The sequence below is a fragment of the Zootermopsis nevadensis genome, unplaced genomic scaffold (assembly GCF_977971745.1).
Source record: "Zootermopsis nevadensis isolate Lab colony 2312 unplaced genomic scaffold, Znev_1.0 Znev_ptg000011l, whole genome shotgun sequence".
NCBI lineage: Eukaryota > Metazoa > Arthropoda > Insecta > Blattodea > Termopsidae > Zootermopsis > Zootermopsis nevadensis.
The window spans coordinates 16,328,608-16,350,322 of record NW_028259143.1 but is presented as its reverse complement, the minus strand read 5'-3'; the positions used below and the strand labels follow the sequence as shown (position 1 = coordinate 16,350,322).

The following is a 21,715-nucleotide window of genomic DNA, read 5'->3' as shown; positions in this document are numbered from 1 at the left end:
TTGAGGTGGCTTCCTCTGACCTTCACGCTCGGGCGAAATCAAGTAAAAGAATGAAAATTATTCTTGTTACTTTATGAAACAGCAAACAGAAACATCCTCATGATTTTAACACGACAAGTCATTATGTTTGATATTATATGTACGGTTTGCTAGGTACTGTGAGATATCGGACTTATTTTTCACACAGTAGTAATAACAAATAGTATTTCTTAGGCATATATTTACTTTATATATATATATATATTTTTATTTAGTGTTCTGTCTGCCGACAGGTCCATATGAACAGGATCCTTCCATCCTTTTCTCGGACTGGGACCTGTTCATATACGTTCTTGGCAGATGATCCAGAAGTGGTTTGCCATTGCCTTCTTCTGTGTGTGAATGGAGTAATTGTTGGGATGCCACGGAGGAAAACTCCGTGTTGCCTAGACCACGGCCTTGCCCAACACAAGTTATAAATTCGGGCACCGCCGGGAATCGAACCCGAGACCCCAGGATTACAAGGCCAGCGTTCTAACCGCTAGACCACCGTGGCACGGTTATTTTATTTTATATATATATATATATATATAATTTAAAATAGTAAATGTAACATTGGTAAGGAGAAAACCAAGAAAGACATCAAAACCTGTAAATATATGTTGAAATTTTGTACCGAATTCTTCAAACAGATCACCGAAAAAATAAAGACGCCATTTATGATATCTAAACCGGTCGGATCGCAAAACAGATTTGATAATAACATGAAAAACATTGACTCTGTCTTACTTATGAGATCACTGACATAACAACGTTAAATAATAACGGAATGTGAACATATGAAGTTCGTTTACGATTGAATCATAATTTTATGAAGTAAAAAAAAATATATATATACAAATGGGATAAAAATTTCGTATGAAAATAGAACTAAAATACAATGCTACATATGAATAGCTCGAAAAACTACAATTTCTGTTCCGTTCCGGGAAACTCTCTTAGCTAATAATTATACAAAAACCGAAGCGTCTAATTGAAAGTTACAACAGTGATTTCAATTGAATAAAAATTTTCTTGGATATTATCCATCGTCTAGTAAATATAAAACGTAAAACGACGTTTCGGAGATGGGACTCTATCTCCGTCCCATCTCCGAAACGTCGTTTTTTACGTTTTATATTTACTAGACGATGGATAATATCCAAGAAAATTTTTATTCAATTGACTTCACCATCGTCAAGAAGTTTTAGATTTGATAGTGATTTCAATGCATCAGGTTTCCCCAAGAGAAAAAGTACATATACATAAACGATAATATATATATATATATATATATATATATATATATATATATATATATTTCTCAATCACGGAGATTTTAGGGATATTTAAAGGTATGATTAATTTTTTACCTTTATCCTAAACATTTATTTACAGGTAACAATTATTAATGTGATAAACACAGGCCGACGTCTGTTGTAGATCTTGAAGTGAAATTTCACTCCTAAATCGCCACTGAACTTCACAATTTATGGCGACTCATTATAACAATTTCTGTTAACTTCGAGAATTAGTTTAGAAGTTTAAAACACGCGTAAAGCAGGATCGTACCCACAAGTCTGTATCAATCTAACTAAATCAGAGCTTAAAACAGTACTATCGATCATTCTCTGAAACGCAGAGGTTTCGTGTGACATAATACACTCTTGCGCATAATTCTGACCTACTAGGAAGCCACTCAGGATCGAGTGAAATCCTTGGCCAACGGATTCGTGTTCAACCTTCTGTAATAATTGAGATGGTTCCGCCAACGGTCACCAGACCGATTTCCACTCTCTTACAGCGTAACAGAACATCAAAATCTTTCTCTTCCAAGAAATTGTTCGATGCTGGAACTAACCTGCTACATTTTCCATTGAATGGACCAATGTTCTTTATACCAGTTTATTTCATTAAACTGAGAGGAATAGATACTTAATTCACAAGTTGGAAAATCTAAAAAATATAATTTTTATCTTAAGTGCATCATGTTTGTGCTGAATCAAATACATATATTTATTTTCACAGTCTATACACAAACTTATTTAAAATGATGTTGTTAAAATATTATAACATTAGTTTTAAAATAATATAGATTGATATAAACCTGAAGATGATGTCATAAAACATCGAAACATGTTGTTCAAATAAAAGCGCTGAATAATATAATGTCATACTACGATAAAAAAAGCGCCATAAATATAACATAATATATTTTATACTATAAATGTTATAATATTTTAACAACATTATTTTAAATACGTTTGTGTATAGACTGTGAAAATAAATATATGTACTAAAAAATATAATCTCACCGTCATCCTGTTTTCACATAGAGACGGGTTGAGCCAAACATGATCTGTTATATACTTGTTCAATTTTATCAGTCTAATCACAATAAAATATTATTATTAAATATTAAAATATTAAAATATTACAATTAACATTTAAATATTTAAAATATATTAAAATGATATTCTCTATCGAAATGTTCGATTTACATTACAGCATCATCTTTTACACTACATGTTTCGGTTCTAAATGAACCATCTTCAGGTGTATAATCCATATAAACTCAAATGTAATATCCTAAGTGCAATCCTTCGTCAGATGTCCATCAAATATCAGAAAGTTTTCCTCTTCCAGACCTATTGTATTTTAATATCGCATTCAAGGTCGTTTCGTAATGTATGTCGCGCTAAACATGATCTTGTGTGGGTGAAACGTTTTGCAGTGGTTTTTGTATCAGTCTGTAAATTAAATAATAATATAAAGACTAAATGAATATTAATGAATTAAAGATAGAATAAAATAATATAGTGAGAAATAAAATAATATATATATATTGAGAAATTTATATTGAAACATACCATAAATGAAGAGTGGAGGATGATCTGTTATCTTAAAATCTGATTATTTCAGAGACAAAATCGTTTTAATGAACTGTGGCTTAGCCCACTTTTACTCCCATCTCTTCAATTTTCACGTCTCAACGACGCAAAACGGGCGTCTCGTCTGAAGGTATTCGGATGGAACAAAGTGGGAATGGATTTCTGTGTACAATCGAGAATCTAAGCGAAATGATCATAACGAATCGATTGTATCGACCTGTATTAACGTTTCTCAGACAGGAATAAGGCAACGACCTTTCACATAATATAACTCGAATTTATTATTCGCTCGATTTATTTCGCAAATAATCGAAATTCGCACCGGAGTGGTTAGCACTCCTGCTATGTACGAGGTGCGATCGGAAGGTTTCCAGACTGCGCGTATAAAAACCCGTACACTTATCTCAGGTATTAAATTCATCCATCACCCTCGAAGTAGTTCCCCTGGGAGTGAACACAACGATCCCAGCGCCGCTGCCAAGCCTGGAAGCATCCCTGGAAATCTTTCTTTGTCAGCCTGTCAAGCACCATCTGCGATGGATGAATTTAATACCTGAGATAAGTGTACGGGTTTTTATACGCGCAGTCTGGAAACTTTCCGATCGCACCTCGTATTCGCGTGGTCACTGCTTAAAATCTTGGTCAGGAGATCGGAATTCTTGAGATTTATCCTGATTTTCTTCAATATAGCCAGGAAAATGCATGGATTGCAATTATCTATGTCAACTCTAATTCATTATTTATTAATAACCTTATCATTCGAAGTAAAATATATACTGCCTCCGTCATCAGGGCTGGCTGACTGATTCAGCTGCTGCCAAGACTTATTATAACGAAAGTTTTGGAAGAACGTACCGTCCTCATCTCCAGTATATTTTATTTTTATTTAGTGTTCTGTCTGATGACAGGTCCATATGAACAGGATCCTTCCATCCTTTTCTCGGACTGGGACCTGTTCATATACGTTCTTGGCAGATGATCCAGAAGTGGTTTGCCATTGCCTTCTTCTGTGTGTGAATGGAGTAATTGTTGGGATGCCACGGAGGAAAACTCCGTGTTGCCTAGACCACGGCCTTGCCCAACACAAGTTATAAATTCGGGCACCGCCGGGAATCGAACCCGAGACCCCAGGATTACAAGGCCAGCGTTCTAACCGCTAGACCACCATCTCCAGTATAGTTCGTTTTAAATACTATCTCAACCTGCCATTGTGAAGGAAGAATATCATCGTTATAAAACAAACAGCCGTTTAGATTCTAAGCTCGTCTAAACACTATTTAAAACTGCAGGTCTTACCGCAAGGAAAATACAATTACAGGGATCGATTGGTTAATGCTGTTTAAGGAAATAACTACTGTTTATTCTGAGAATAAGACGAACACATAAATGTACTCTACAGGAAAAAATCTGGGTTTCTGAACGTTAATGCAGGTGGTATATATAATTACCATTTGACCTCAAAGTTTACGTGTCTTATTTAAATATAGTATACCGCATCAAGTAAGTTCACAGAAAATCAGTTTTTTTAAATATCTACGCTATATAAACTTTGAACAAAGACGAAGCGAGATTTCGCACTCAGCGTTTTGGTCCAACCAACCTAGAACGTAAAAGAATCTCAGTGGGTGTGCAGAATTAGAAGTCCGCTTTCCTTCGGAGAGTCAGCAACGAACACACAGCCTAGCATTTGAACATCGTCTTCCAGCAAGATGGTACACAGCCCAATTATCTTCGATGTTTCGAGGCGATCACTAACTATCCAGGTTCAAGACTACCTCCACCAGGACGCCAACAGACTGGGTTACCATCCTCCCACCCGTCACCAGATGACAGAAGAACCTATTTCCGAAAATTCGTGCTTTGGGAAAAATTATATCTGGACGATGGATTTCTTCACTGGGGTTGTGTTAGGACAAAATGGTTGGTCTACACCAGTGGTGTTCAACCTGGGGTACGCGTACCCCCGGGGATACACGAAGACATCTTAGGGAGTACATGAAATTTAAAAAAATATATTATTTTATGATAAACACTGAATAATCAGTAATGTAATTTATTTTAGATGTAGATTATATACTATGTATAACTTGAATTATACACCAACAGCTTTGGGGGTACAAAGTTGAAGAGAAATTATATCTGGGGGTACGCGAACAAAAAATGGTTGAATACCACTGGTCTACACCTTAACACTAGCAGTCACCCAAGTTAGTTAATAGGCACATGGCAACACGTAAACTACAGGTTAGATGTGTACTACGAATTTTCGCTACAAAAAAACCCTCTAAATTTAAAAATTTCTTTTAAATTTACGAACATTACTTTCGAAGATTGCTGAAGAGTCATCGCCCTGATGATGGAGGCAGCAATGACCTCCGAAACGCCAGTAAACATCTACCAAACTGCACAGCGCAACAACGCACAAGACTTCAGACTCATTGCCGTTAAAAAATCTCAATTGAAGAGGCTTAAGTCATTATGGACATGTCTTCTGGTGACGAAGCTGATGATCCCATAACATTCTCGTCAACGCTGCCTTCACTTTGTTGACATAAACTTTCATTTTAACATTAATTATTGAAGACAATTGTATTAATTTCTTATCTTTGATTCTATATGATAATTACGCATATATTAATTAAAGTTTTAATAAATAAAATTGTTTATTCTTTGTTTACATAAATTCTAAAGTTTATTCTATAATTATAGTTACTGCTGTACAACGCAAACTTTTGATTTAACATTTCAGTAGTATTTTGCAGGGTTAAATATGCAAAAATATCACAGAAAGTAATATAATCTTATTTTTGTGTGTTTATATTATTCTAACGTATGTGGTTAAAATATTTGGTGAATTTTGTGGGAGTCGAGAACCAGTCAGAATTTTTACATTTAAATTAATACTAATTTAATTTTCGATTTAAGAATTTTCATCTTACGAAATTATAACCAATAACGTTCGCAAACCGAGGGACACGTGAAAGTGTAATGATAAATTATTAAATCTTAATTTATTATACCATATTATCGCAGTCTATAAATATTTAAATTTATAATACTATCATTCTTTACGGAAGCTCATTACATATTACACTTTCTTGATTTATCTCCATATTTAATCTTAACTCTCAGAGTATAATACACATCACAAAGATGATTACTAATGATTAATCCATGACGAAGCAATTTCTTTGCTACTTCGCCATATAAGATACACAGCGATGTCAGTATAAATTTAAACTTAATAAGCTTCTGATGGTATCTGTAATACAACATGTAATTAAGAGTTTATGAAGCGAGGAATCAGTAATATGAGGCATATCGGCTAGAAGACTTTCCCCCCACTTTCACTGAACTCTCCTTTTGACTCTGGGAAATCGAAAATTCCCATGATTAATTTAAAACCGTCAGAATACAATTTACTGACACAGACGTCACAATTTATACATTGATTCGTGTTAGAACTGTCACAGTTGAATGGGGAGAGAATGATCAGTTTATTGTAACCCGGACGGTAAAGAAGGTAGCTGCATTTGCCGGGAGGTACAGAATAGAAACGAATCACGGTATAACGAGACACAGGACAACGAGTAAGAAGTTAACAACAGAATAATTGGAAACAAAATCTTGATTGTGAGCTTTTTACTGACCAGTTATATACGAGGTGCGATCGGAAAGTTTCAAGACTGCGCCTATAAAAACCCGTACACTTATCTCAGGTATTAAATTCATCCATCACCCTCGAAGTAGTTCCCCTGGGAGTGAACACAACGATCCCAGCGCCGCTGCCAAGCCTGGAAGCATCCCTGGAAATCTTTCTTTGTCAGCCTGTCAAGCACCATCTGCGATTCTGCCTGAATCTCTTCTATCGTCTCAAATCTCCTTCCCTTTAGCTGAATTTTCATCTTTGGGAAGAGGAAGAAGTCACACGGAGCTTAGAAAGGAAGTTGGGGTCGGTTCTTGCAAGATCTTTGAGCTCCTGACAAACGAGAAGTCAAGTCGATTCTGCTTCTGGTCCTCAGACAGGATGCGTCGCATGTGGAGTTCTTCCTTTAGAATCAGCTGACAGGTCCCATAGCCTATCCCAACAATGTCGCACAAGTCGTTGATGGTACGACGTCGATCTTCGTGAATGGCCTGCCGAATCTTCGTAACATTTTCGGGCGTTGTGCTCGAAGATGGTCGTCCAGATCGCTCGTCATCATCGACAGAGGTTCGGCCATTTTTAAAACGTGAATGCCACACAAAAGTTTGTGCACGACCCATTGCGGACTCCCCAAATGCTTGCTTTAGCATTTCATAGGTTTCCGTAGCCGTTTTGGCGAGTCTTTGGCAAAAATTTGATGCACACGCCATTCCGAAATCGCAGGAGGGTCGGTGTAATGCACTACCAAAACGCCCGTAACTAAGAAACAAATGCTAATTCGATGATGCCGGCTGGCACACTGACTCACTATGAATGTTGGCCGCACCCCCTAGCGCCAGACGCTCGTACTACATCCGGTTCGCCCTCTATTGACACAGTCTTGAAACTTTCCGATCGCACCTCGTAAGTAATTCACGTGTCATTATTTTCTAAGAAACACTGTCTCCACTTTGAACTGGGAATACAAGCTACAAGAGTACAGCTATATGGGTGTTTACGTAAAGTTATGCTTAGTATTCTTACCGATTTCATTTAAACCTCAGAATATTTACGATACGGTGAATATAGCATCTGTAAAATAGCCTGAGTTAGGCTGAGTACGCGTTTAGAGAATTCTTTACTGGCGAGATTTTGAGCGTCTTACAAGGGATGAGTAAAGTACACGTCAATTCTTAGTAAGATTTGAAGTTTTCACGGCGGTGAGTCAGAACATAGCCATCTTTAAGGGTTTCTCTGGCCTACTAACATATCTATGACGTCACAAGGATAAAGAAGATCGTAAAAGTCTTCTTTGGATTACAATCAAATTCCACTGAACGCCGTACGTGTATTTCCTTAAGACATTGAATGAAATGCATTGATTTTAGTGCTAACTTTGTTTTAACAAGGAAAATGTCGCCATGGACTTGTCTCATGTCGAAACACACTTGATACTTCAGTCTTAACGCAGTAGGAGAAACTTGCAGTTTGATTCTGAACTGGGGGAAAGGATGTTATAATCGTCAATGCTGTTGCTAAGAACCAAACTCGACTGGATTACTGAAGGTACATTTCATAATATCCTGCGATTACGTCGTATAATTAGCCCTTCATATTTAAGCAGCTAGGATTAGCTTTAATGGCGTCTGAAATGTATGCAAGAATTCTGGTTGAACTGGTTTTTGTGCCAGAGAGTAATCAATATTTGGTTTCTACATAAAGTTTTCAAATTCGCCTCTTGGGACTTCGTAAATTACATAAAAATACTGTGATTAAAACCCGTTATTGCACACCTAATGGCATTAATGATACCAGAATATATACACTAATGCATTAATTGTCTCATATTTCGTTAAACATACAATAACAAATTTGTATCTCTTGATCCATCTGACGTAGAACAATATCTCAGATCAAAACGGACCGACTGCGTTGTGTGCAAATCTCCAATACAATATTTACTCTAAATTTGTCCACCACTGACAATATATTCAGCTACTTGAATCCAAGTCCACATTTACAAGTTCTAATTACATCAGAAAGTTAAAAGCATTTATAATCTCAGTAACGTGCGACACATGCCGACAGAATCTTATTTTCGTGACATTTATCAGTATAATAATATTTTATTAGTAGGGGAATTGAGGAAAATATGATCACTGTGTATAATATGACTACCTTTCGTGTTTCTTCTATCCGTGACTTAGTAGAATTTTACGAAAATGCACTAATTATGTTGTTCGTTGTGGTAAAATAAAAGTTGTTGTCTTTTCCTGGACTGTTCGTATATAAATCTGGATTTAAGAGTTTCTTTTAAACGTAAGATTTATTTATACTTAGCTCGTATATTTAACCCACAGAACACGCTAATTCCAAATGAATACCGGATATCAAGATTATACCTTTCACTACAAATGTGTGGTGAATTCAAATTCAGGCCCTCAAACATATTTTGAAAAGATTATCATCATTTTGGGTAATATGATCATTCCACAAAGGTAATACTAGCACAATTTAGCATCGGTAAACGATTTTTAATTATTTTAATAATTTAATTCTGAGTCACTGTTATCATTTAATGTTCTGATGATATTCAGTAACTTATTTGTGATTTAGGGGGAAGAATAACATTTGGAGCGCAGGCAAACTGTGGAAGTTGTCTCCTTTTGTTCGTTAAAAAAGCCGATCGTCCATTGTACTTGCTTTAAATTGCACGTGTCATGTCGGCGAGGCGTCTAAGTGATGTTCACATTTCGCACAGCCAAGAGTAATGTGGTCATAATGACAGGGCAGTCTGTTTTTCGTTACAGATGAGAGCCAAATTCAAGTCCGTGTGTATCATATTGGTACTGGAGGTAACTAAAGGACTTAGCTAAGGGATCGTCTAACCTACATCCTTTTGAGATGATAATGTTGCGTCATATTGTGTTGAATGTATACTTGTTCAATTTTATCAGTCTAATCACAATAAAATATTATTATTAAATATTAAAATAACATAATTAACATTTAAATATTTAAAATATATTAAAATGATGCTCTCTATCGAAATGTTTAATAATATTAAAATATTAAAATATTAAAATATTACAATTAACATTTAAATATTTAAAATATATTAAAATGATGCTCTCTATCGAAATATTTAATAATATTAAAATATTAAAATATTAAAATATTACAATTAACATTTAAATATTTAAAATATATTAAAATGATGCTCTCTATCGAACATTTCGATAGAGAGCATCATTTTAATATATTTTAAATATTTAAGTGTTAATTGTAATATTTTAATATTTTAATATTATTAAATATTTCGATAGAGAGCATCATTTTAATCTATTTTAAATATTTAAATGTTAATTGTAATATTTTAATATTTTAATATTTAATAATAATATTTTATTGTGATTAGACTGATAAAATTGAACAAGTCTACATCCTTTTATCTGAGCTAGAATTCGGACATTCTGAAGCGTGTCCTTAACCATGTTCATATTTTTCCCAGTTCGTCTATACATTATGAAGTATTTCATCACGTAATTTTTTATTCAATCTTAGCGCAATATATTCTTCTCAGAACTTTGTTTTAACATGAATCCAAGACCTTCCCTCAAAGTAAGAGACAACGTTTCATAACCACATAGCAAACATAGGTTCGGATTTCACCAAGCAACTTAATAATTTAAATATGCATCCAGGCACATAGGCTAAATCATCAAATCATTGCAATGTTTGTGTATCTAATGATATCACTCGTTTGTGATGCCACTAACAAAGTAAAATACACACGCAAACAAAGACTGGTTCATAAATCGTGCAACGCCTATTGTCCTGCAACCAGCAGTCAAAGAGTCATTTCACCTTTTTGCTAGATGTTTCGCTGTGTTCTTTTTACGACTGGTAAATTTCTTTGTTACAATTTCTTGTCAATATCCCAAGCATCGTGACGTAAGAAGTTTGCAGACATTTCTTTGTGTACGTATTATCTAAGAAATCCTTTAGTAACTAACGTCTTGAACATAAAGGTCTATACCACAAACCAAATGAAACGATGTTCATCTTAAAAAGCTGAACATTCTTTAGTTGTTCAAGAAATTTCTTCCTTTTGTGGAGCCCAAAGGTTATTGCCCGTGTTTACATAAGCTTGCTGCTAGATTCTATGCTGAGTCATTTGAATAAAGTGCACACACCGATACATTTTAATATTATTCTCCCATCCACGCCTGCACGGACCAAGTGGTCTCTTCTTAAGAATTTTCCACTAAAATTTCTTATACTACACATAAATGAAATGTCCCGCTTATCAAATCTTCATTGGTTAAAATAATAATATTTGTCGCAAAGTACAAATTATTAGTCTTTAAATTGCACTCAAAAGATTTTCAAATTACAAGCGACTCTCGTTATACGCGGGGGCTGCGTTCCTGCCTATCCCTGTGTATATCTAAATCGAGTTTAACTGCAAAAGTCAGTGGATTTTCTGAGTGATACGTCATGAGAGGTCGAATGGTTAGCATTCTTGCTTCGTTAACCAAGGTTAAAACCTCTTTCCGAAGACCGACTATCCTGACTGAGGGACTTGTTTGTTTCCCTTGATTCCTCCACGTAAATTACTTAAATTTAAGAGGGATCTCTTCCTTCTATATCCTTCCTAATTTATTATTCATTAATCGTCCTATCACGACATTACATAATCTGAGCTACTGAGAGCGTAGTTAAATAAGCAACAATAACAAAACAAATAAATAGTCCCGCAGTGAACAACGAACTCTCGAAATCAGTTTGTATTAGTCAATTTTGTCCCAAATATCAGTGTCGTACTGTTATTAATATAAAATTATAAGTGGTTAACCATTTGAATTATGTCGTCTAAATAACATTTAAGAACTGAGTCCGTACCTCAAAGAAAACTCCGCACTTCACCATTACGAAAACCAACTGGTTAATGCTATTCAATGAAATAAACCCCCCTTTACAGCGATAATCATACAAAACTCAGAAATACAAAATGAAGGGCTATCGAATGTTAAAGAGGGTGGTCAGTATAGTTACCATTGCGATTTGTAAATGGTTAAGAAATATTTATTTGAGTTTTATTACAAATTATAACCGATTAGCATAACCGTTTAAGAAGACGTAATTTGTTGGTTTCCAGGTGATTTTTTTCCGGGCATAAATTTCCGTGACCCACCGGTGATTCTCAGGTTCTCTGGTAAAAAAAAAATCAAAATTCTTCCTGCATGAACCACTCGGCGCGTCTTTTCTGTCCCAGCTATGGGGTTCAATTACTTCCCTCCAAGAGACTGAGCCTCGAGTAGACGATTGAGTTCTGTGACCTGCGGCAATGAAATGTTTTCCTAAGTGACCCAGCGGTGTCCCTCATGGGAAACAACGTGTTAACCTGGACATTATGTGTTAACAGGTAATACCACTTGTACTGCAGACTGAGTACATTACATGTACAAAAACATACATCTGAAAACCTCAAATCATATATATATATATATATATATATATATATATATATATATATCTTGTATGGATTAATTCAAATTTTTACAAGATCCCGTTGTTTCAAAATATATGTAATGGCTGAATTTATTCATAAAACTACAATTTTCATCGGAAATCACATTCATCGCCTAACTTTGTGCGTGTGGTCATTCTATCGGATAATTAATTCAGAATGAACCTTGGTTTCTTATGAACAAGGACTGCATGCAAGGCGTAGAGTGGGCAGTCCTAGAGGTTGGTATTACTGACTATCCTGGACACAAGTAGGCCTATATAGGCATCTTTTATTGAATACAGTGTCGTAAAATATGATTATTTGGAAGGATGCCTCAAAACAGAGAAAGATATATTATTCCTTAGTGACGCACAATTTATATTTCGATGTGATATTATTAAAATTCATTATTACCCTAAGTTTAGCAGTAAAATAGTGGAACATAACGTAAGATCATTTAATTTAAGTAAGACAGAATTTGTGTAGTTTTATGCTCAAGGACACCAGATCGTGCTGTTTTAAATATAATTGCGTCGTGACGTTTAATCGTATTTTAAGCGTCATTTTATGAATCAAATTAAGCTTCTGGATTATTCTCAGTCAACACAAACCACCTATTCGCGTTGTTTGTTTCATGTAATTTGTTTTGGTTGTTGTTGTTGTACACTGAGTATTGTTATTATTATTAGTGTTCTGTCTGACGACAGGTCCATATGAACAGGATCCTTCCATCCTTTTCTCTTCTCGGACTAGGACCTGTTCATATACGTTCTTGGCAGATGATCCAGAAGTGGTTTGCCATTGCCTTCTTCTGTGTGTGAATGGAGTAATTGTTGGGATGCCACGGAGAAACCGGGGAAGCCCCCGGAGGAAAACTCCGTGTTGCCTAGACCGCGGCCTTGCCTAACACAAGTTATAAATTCGGGCACCTCCGGGAATCGAACCCGAGACCCCAGGATTACAAGGCCAGCGTTATAACCGCTAGACCACCGTGGCTATTTCTGAATAATTTATTTATTTATTTTATTTAGTGTTCTGTCTGACGACAGGTCCATATGAACAGGATCCTTCCATCCTTTTCTCGGACTGGGACCTGTTCATATACGTTCTTGGCAGATGATCCAGAAGTGGTTTGCCATTGCCTTCTTCTGTGTGTGAATGGAGTAATTGTTGGGATGCCACGGAGAAACCGGGGAAGCCCCCGGAGGAAAACTCCGTGTTGCCTAGACCACGGTCTTGCCCAACACAAGTTATAAATCTGAGCATCACCGGGAATTGAACCCGGAACCCCAAGATTACAAGGCTAGCTTTCTGACCGCTAGACCACCGTTACAGTTGGTATTCCAAACAGTGTTCTATTTCGTGAAGCATGTTGAAGTTTTAAATACTATCAGATGTTGCTCGTTTTCTTATGCTAAATAAATGTAAAGTAATCTGCAGCGTGATTTCTCCAAGTGCGTGTAGAAATCTCATCTCAGAAGACAAAGACAATTGCTTGCTTTATACTCCAGCATATCTCAAGACCTACTATCAAGGCAACTGCTTTAATGTGTCCTCATTTCAAGATGCAACCTTCTTTTAAGCATGCCACATGTTTTGTTTAACGCATTAAGACGTCGTTATAACTACATGTATCATCTACTTTAACATTCAATAATTCTGCATTTTTCTCACACAGTGCATTTACAGATTTCGCTATTTTCTCAAAATACAAGCCGATGATTTCCCTTTAAAAACATTAACAATCTAATCTCTGTTACAGAGACGTCGTGCTTTTCCTTCGAGGTTATGATTTCGCTTAATTGAGTGGCTAGAAGGATTGAAAAAAAAAACTAATTTAAAACCAATATGATGCAATAAACGTGAACTATAATCGTGTTCATTCATATTTCCGGTTATGTTTTGTTTGTTAGGAAATGCTTTGGGAGGAAATCAAAGAAAGATATTGTGGAAAATGTTATGGTACAGTTCGTCTGTTTCAGCGTGTCCTCTAATCATGAATGCGCAGAAGAATTTATTGACAGTTTAATGGTCGGAGATGCACGATGAAGACGTATGAAGGAAAGTTGTAGCTCAGTGAAAGCTGAATGTGGTAGGGATACAATTTCTGGACGTAAAATCCTGTTAAATTTCCCTTATTTTTTATATTCTGATATAAGAATTGCAGTAATTAAATATAAATTCTCTTCAAAGAGTTTATCCTAACTTGCAATAACATCGCTGAGGATTTAAAATTTAAACTAGTTATCACATGGGGGATGAAGACTCTGGAGAGTGGGTTGTAATTTAAATATGTCTGCCTCCACAGCCCTGATGATGGACCTTAGAAACATCGATAAACTACAGACTACAAAAAAACAGTAGACAGCAATGGATATCACGGTTCTCCGAAGTCCTGCCACCTAAAGACGTAAAAAGGTATGAGAATTCCTTCACCATCAAGTATTACATAACATTCCATGTTGCGATAATAGGATTAGCCAACCTTGTATTATTTCACAGCCGTTTGAATAGTATTTCCGCTACGGTTTTTCGTCCATAATTGGAAACATTAGAAGCGAAACGAAAGAAGGCTCATTCCAACAAAAATAAATAAATTATACAACAGTAAGTATCGTGTTACACCAATCGTAAAGCATTTAGCGTTCTCATTATTCGTTTGCAGAACAGTTCCAGGCATCGCTCCATGGTTCACCCACACACATAAATATATATATCATTACCGGACAGCCGAAAAGGTACAGTCCCCCTATGGGGAGTATCAACAAGGTAGCATTTACGAAACGCCACAAACAATCTCGGGCTTTGATATCATTTACGTCAATGTTTGTCGAAGGGTTTCTGAAGTTCAGCCCAAGCTTTTAGCAAGTTAAATTAATTATACTTTTTAATTTTTCTTAATATTGTATTACTGTAAGTTGTACGCTTATAAAGAATATAAGAAGACTTGTAGGTAAAACACTATCAGTCTCATTTAAGTTTGAATCCTGATTACAAAATACTCTAAACTAATATTTACTACAAACTTTTTGATAATAGCAAATAAGTCGGCTCATTACTGATTACCAAAAGTAATAAATAGAGTAATCAAATGCAAGAAAGTAAACAACCACGATTTAATTACTTAATAGATTTATGTCGTCTGTGTATATTTATGTACCAGGTCCACGGCGACTGACAACGCCCTGTTCTATCCAAACGCCACTGTTCAAAATGCAGAAGTCTAGTCCTCCCCTCCTCTAATTTATTCTTGGATTTAATTTTCTTATTTTCCGTAAGTGCCCAATTCAATACTATATTTGCTAATATTTTATTTGCCTGGCCTATCCTCTGCCCTCATAATGTATCTCGTCTTTATATTTATTATTTTGTCCATAATCTATATAGACCAGTGGTATTCAACCTTTTTTGTTCGCGTACCCCCAGATATAATTTCTCTTCAACTTTGTACCAAAAAAGTTGTTGGTGTATAATTCAAGTTATACATAGTATATAATCTACATCTAAAATAAATTAAATAAATTACATTACTGATTATTCAGTGTTTATCATAAAATAATATATATTTTTTTTAAATTTCACGTACCCCCGGGAATAAAATAAAACCCCCCCCAGATATAATTTCTCTTCAACTTTGTACCCCCCAAAGTTGTTGGTGTATAATTCAAGTTATACATAGTATATAATCTACATCTAAAATAAATTAAATAAATTACATTACTGATTATTCAATGTTTATCATAAAATAATATTTTTTTTTAAATTTCACGTACCCCCTAAGATGTCTTCGCGTACCCCCGGGGGTATGCGTACCCCAGGTTGAATACAACTGATATAGAATATCCGGGGAGAAATTAAAAAAAACTGATAAATATGAAGAATCAAAAACTCATTTTGAATAAAACATGTTTTATTAACATTTGTTCTGTTGGGAACGGTTTCAGAGTTGTGGCTGTGTGAAGGGTCACGCTTGGCCACCAAGATCTCCGGTCTTAACCCTCTCGATTTTTATCTGAGGGGTCATATGAAGTTTGGTTTATAAAAAGCTGCCAGAAATAGCCACACATTATATAGTTACAAATGCAGAAAAGATTTAAGTAATGAAATTAACAGCTTAGCAATTATCAGATTTGCAAACAGTTAATGAAAGTTGTTGAATAAGACATTTGAGAATCATATAGTAATAGAAATTAATTCTGAGAGAAAATTAATACAGGTAGGTGCCTGCCAAATAGTTGAATGACTGACGCGAAGTTAGGCGTATACATCTCAAGCAGTATGACCAACTTACTAATGTAAAAATCTGTACAGTTGATATTATTTAAAATTTTACATCGCAGTTTTGAGTCAACGGGGGTGTATAAAACGTGTATAAAAACAAAGTATGATCGGTTGTTATGAAGTGGTATATATGTTTGTAACAATAATTAATGTTAGTGACAGGAATGTCTAGCCAACTCATTGTCATTACGCTGGTTGAACGACCTGACACTTAAATCACATGGAGCATTACTTACACTCTCTACGACATGACGTGAGAAAGCTCTGATTTTTAGTCAAATAGCCATCCTGCTCTGAACCGGATCCATTTGGATGCGCACTGCAGCACTGACATTCCTAATTCCTTATTCAAACCCACGATCATTTTATTAACATTTAATTTCTACGCAAAATAATTACTTGTTTATTAATTCTTGATTTATTTAAAGACGCTTTCAATAGCACAGCGTCGAACTTTTCGATAATCTGCTAATGATGTACTGGAAAGGCTGTAGAAGGAAGATTTATGAGACGAATTCATTCTGCTGACAAGAGGATACGGTAGGACCATGTCTTTGCCAAGGGCAAAACAGCGGGTCTCCGCCCGAACACTGTCTTCTGTTACAAAAAACAAATGTTATAATAATAACAACTATGGTTGAAGATTTACCCATTCACAAAAACTTAGAGTCGAACGAATAAAAGTTTAATGTTTCTGCTGTCAGTTTCGCATAGTCTGAAATAATATCCATACGACAATAAAGAATAATTTCAACAACACTAATAACAAAAATAAAAATTAACGAAGTCTTGCAGAAAAAAATTTGATATTCCTTATAGATTCTTTTTCTTTGGTCATTATCCGAAATCCAACCCTTTAAAAATGAAAAATACCAATATCAGCAGCAACATAAATAATAACAATAATTAAAATAATTAATTTTCAGTCAGAGTTCTAAGAAAACTTAAAAAAATATCTGTTTAGATTCTTTAAGCGTAATGTTCATGCGAATAATATTTTAAAAATATCAGTTCCCATCTCAAATAAAACAAAGAATCTCTATTTTAAAGAAATTTCTTAGTACTGTGCTGTTTTGAAATATAATCACTGTTCATTCTAAGAATCATACAAAATACATAAATACATTATATGGGAAAATGACGGGCATACATGCAGTTACTACCGTGATTTAAGCATTTTAAAGCCGAACATGAGACTCAGATAGAGAAATAAGTCCTACCGCAAAGAAAACATATTTATCCTACGTTAAAGCAGGTGGTACATATAGTTACCATCGGACTTAAAGAGACATTCACCATTGTACAGACCAGAACAAAGCAACTATCAGCGCTTGAGAAAGCTAACAGCCTTCAGTTGTTAAATAGTTGGTCGTTATTATGAATAAAATGCCCACCAAATTTATAACACGAATACAGATTTACTGAATCAACCGGACCATAACTTTATTTCCATGTCGAACAAGTAAGGATACGCAAATGGCTGAGATCCAAGGTCGGGTATGTTAATTCACTTCATATTGTACATATAAATCTAATTACATTCCACGAAGATACATTCGACAGAATTTAGCTGGGAAAATCTTCCTAGCACATGACATAACATAATGCGCATATATCTGGTTTCATAATACGTCTACTTCATTTGTTCTCTGCTGAAGTAATTAGCCGAAACACGGTGAGCAACATTCCAACAGGTTTCACATAGCTGACTCACAGTACACCTGAAGGGTATTAGACATTGGAATTTAATTATTTTATATGTCGACTCTTGTGCTGGTAACTACATCTGTAACACTGCACATAAATATTTCACAGACACCAGCACATCTGAGAATGAAGACGATGTTCTTCTGGGTTTTGGCGTCGTATGGATTCGCTAGTAAACGCCAACATTTTGGAAATAGTTTGCTGAGAATGTACACTGTATCCATCTGACTGAGGTTACGAGTCAGTGGCTGGATCTTGTGAACACGTTAAAGAAATATAATATTTGAGGTTCTCAGGATGGTAAAGACGTCGTTGTTGGTATTTTTTCTTTCTAGTGTTCTGTCTGACGACAGGTCCATATGAACAGGATCCTTCCATCCTTTTCTCAGACTGGGACCTGTTCATATACGTTCTTGGCAGATGATCCAGAAGTGGTTTGCCATTGCCTTCTTCTGTGTGTGAATGGAATAATTGTTGGGATGCCGCGGAGGAAAACTCCGTGTTGCCTAGACCACGGCCTTGCCCAACACAAGTTATAAATTCGGGCACCGCCGGGAATCGAACCCGAGACCCCAGGATTACAAGGCCAGCGTTCTAACCGCTAGACCACCTCATCTTATTATTATTTAGTGTTCTGTCTGACGACAGGTCCATATGAACAGGATCCTTCCATCCTTTTCTCGGACTGGGACCTGTTCATATACGTTCTTGGCAGATGATCCAGAAGTGGTTTGCCATTGCCTTCTTCTGTGTGTGAATGGAGTATTTGTTGGGATGCCACGGAGAAACCGAGGAAGCCCCCGGAGGAAAACTCCGTGTTGTTATAAATTCGGGCACCGCCGGGAATCGAACGAGACCCCAGGATTACAAGGCCAGCGTTCTAACCGCTAGACCACCGTGGTTCTAATGTTGGTGCAACCAAAACGTTGGTATCTAGGTATAAGTTACACGGTGTTATGACCCAGAAGTTCAACACGGTAATGAAATTTCTAGTTCCATAAAGGTTGGAATATTCCCTGACCCGCTGAGCGACTCTCAGATTTTAAAAGAGGATTCTGGTCTGTAGATGTTGTTAGGTAGTTAATCTTTATGGGATCAGTGCAATGATCGTATACAAGTACTTGGCATTTTCTCCATAACTGAGACTCATTTGTGTCGACTTCCGACATCTTATGCCAAAGAACTGGATACGCGTGGCGCATGAATAAGGTCGGATTTCAGGGTCCTTTCGTTGCCAATGGCTAATACCTTGGGATTCAAAATCCTTACGTGCTTTAATTATAAAACAATTATGGGGGTTCACTCCCATAAGTAAACAAACAACTGATACAAAATCTAAGAAATTAATTATGTCGTCTTTACATGGAAACCGACGTCGTATTAACGCGTTCTAAAGAATCCTTTAATAGACCCTGTTCCTTGCCATTTAAATCAAATCCACATGCTCATATACTTTTTCTTTAACTCCATTTTAATATTATAATCTCATCTGTGCTTATCAAAATTCGCTGATAACAAACGGGAAGTTGAATTGTTGACATTGATTTACTTAATGTCTGCCAGCGTTACAGAGGTCATCAGGAGGCAAGAAGAATCTGAAACGTCCGACTATACGGCATAACATCCCTGACGACAGTTAGCAGCGAGAACCTGAAATCTCACCAAAACTTAAGCTGTGTATGCCACAAAATTTTAAGTTCCTTTTGAATTTTTTATCTTTGAAATATTTTCTGAAAAATTATATTTTGCCCACAAAGTGTGAAAATTTCAACAGAAACTGACCACCCTTAACGAGACCAAACAGACAACACCCTTGTGGTAACAAGTTTTTACCTGCCAAAACACCCAATCGGACTATCCCCAAATAACACTCATCACAGCAGTAAATTAACCCTGATAATGAAGGCAGCAAGGACATCTGAAACGTTGGTACACTTCTGCAAGACTACACAGCATTACAACCTAGAAGACAGTCTGATAGAAGTTTACCAGCGTGCTTACCTTTTTAAAAACCTCAAATTCTATTAAACTACTCATCGTCTTGATAACCTCAAATCCTGCCTTCTTACCCGTCTCGAATTAAACACAATATTACAATAAAAATTCCTTCTAGAAAGTGAAGGACCAATGCATTGTTACATTCGTACAATTACAACGTTACAACAGCAAAGCCTTATTTGCAGACTCAATGCCATCACTCTGAGTCCCCTTTTGCACAATAATATCGTCATACGCCCATAAAGTTCTCAGTTATTTCATAATCTTTTCTTTACTAACTTAGCGTTGGCTATCGTTTCCATATTAGCCTAGTATAACCTTCCATTCAATTCACTCTCCTTTGAAGCCTTCATACGTACCAACACTTTTATTTCGCATTCCGCCGACCTGAAGATTTAATCTCAAGGTTGAATGAGCCTCGTAATTTAAATTTTTTCTCCGTTAAGCAAATTTCTTCGAGATCAGTGACACGTTTTGTACACGAAATCTTATTCTAAATCTGTTATTATAGTCTGAAATGAGCATCTTGTTTCAAATGAAGCTTCGTCTTAGAATTCTTAAGATCCAGATATTAGTGATTTATCTTAGAGCGAACAGCTAATTTACGCGCCTGAAACACTATCAGATGATACGCGGATCTTATCCGAAATCCATTATTCTTAGAATATAAATTAAGAAAAGAAACAAACTATTAACACTATAAATGACACTAGTGCCAAACGCGTTTCGACCTCAAGATGTCATCATCAGTGACAAAAGGGAATTAATTAATATAATAAAAAAAATGTTTTTTTGATTATATGAATTATACTAGCAACAACGTAATATCTATGATAAAAATAACATCTCTGAACAATGTTTGAAAATCCAATACTCAGTGACTTTTGTAATTACCCAGGTTGAAGGCAATTAGCGGCTATTTCCCTGTAGTAAAAAGTCCGGTATTCATTTCCAATTAGAAAATTAAAAATAAAAATCTTAACTCAAGAAGCTTGCGTCGAAAGAATTATACATTCAACATCTACTACATATTTCCTTTGGACAATGGAAAGTACGAACCAGTGTCGACGCAGTTAAGCCTCCTTAATGAGTTGGAATGCAGCACGTGGCCCCGGAGAGCAGGTTACCTCAGCTATTCGTTCTACTGACTCCGTTGCTTGTTAATGCATTAAACTGAACACGTGTCAGACAAAAAATGAACGCAAAATTTTTGTACGGAAATTTCTTGGGGACAGTACGCTTGTAAGAGTGAGAAGGGGGTAGGATAACATTAAGATGGATCTTAGAGAGTTACGATGTGAGGATTCGAAAATGACAAAACTAAACACGATCGTGTCCAAGTAACGGTACCAGCGGTATTTAAATTTTGGGTTTATCACCATATTCTTTGTTAATAAGTAACTTGGTTTGTTTCTTTGTTTAGTCGATTTAATATACATGTTCCCTTGATCATAATATAAATTACACAGCAGTAATTACATGTACCTTTCAATGAAACATGTACGTGGCCAATTGACGACTATATACTAAACATATAATTCATGTATTTATTTTATTTAGTGTTCTGTCTGACGACAGGTCCATATGAACAGGATCCTTCCATCCTTTTCTCGGACTGGGACCTGTTCATATACGTTCTTGGCAGATGATCCAGAAGTGGTTTGCCATTGCCTTCTTCTG

The 21,715-nt window shown here is 35.8% G+C and overlaps 1 protein-coding gene and 1 long non-coding RNA gene across 2 annotated transcripts in view; one reads left to right on the top strand and one right to left on the bottom strand.

Moving 5' to 3' along the window:
- LOC110831391 (uncharacterized) overlaps nucleotides 1–21,715 on the top strand; it is a 97,848-nt gene that overhangs the window by 62,434 nt on the left and 13,699 nt on the right. Inside the window, exon 2 of the long non-coding RNA XR_015534828.1 lies at nucleotides 14,358–14,467. This is a non-coding gene — a long non-coding RNA (uncharacterized LOC110831391). The remainder of the gene's footprint in view (nucleotides 1–14,357; nucleotides 14,468–21,715) is intronic.
- LOC110831404 (uncharacterized) overlaps nucleotides 1–21,715 on the bottom strand; it is a 91,062-nt gene that overhangs the window by 58,814 nt on the left and 10,533 nt on the right. The gene's annotated exons all lie outside the window — the stretch shown is intronic.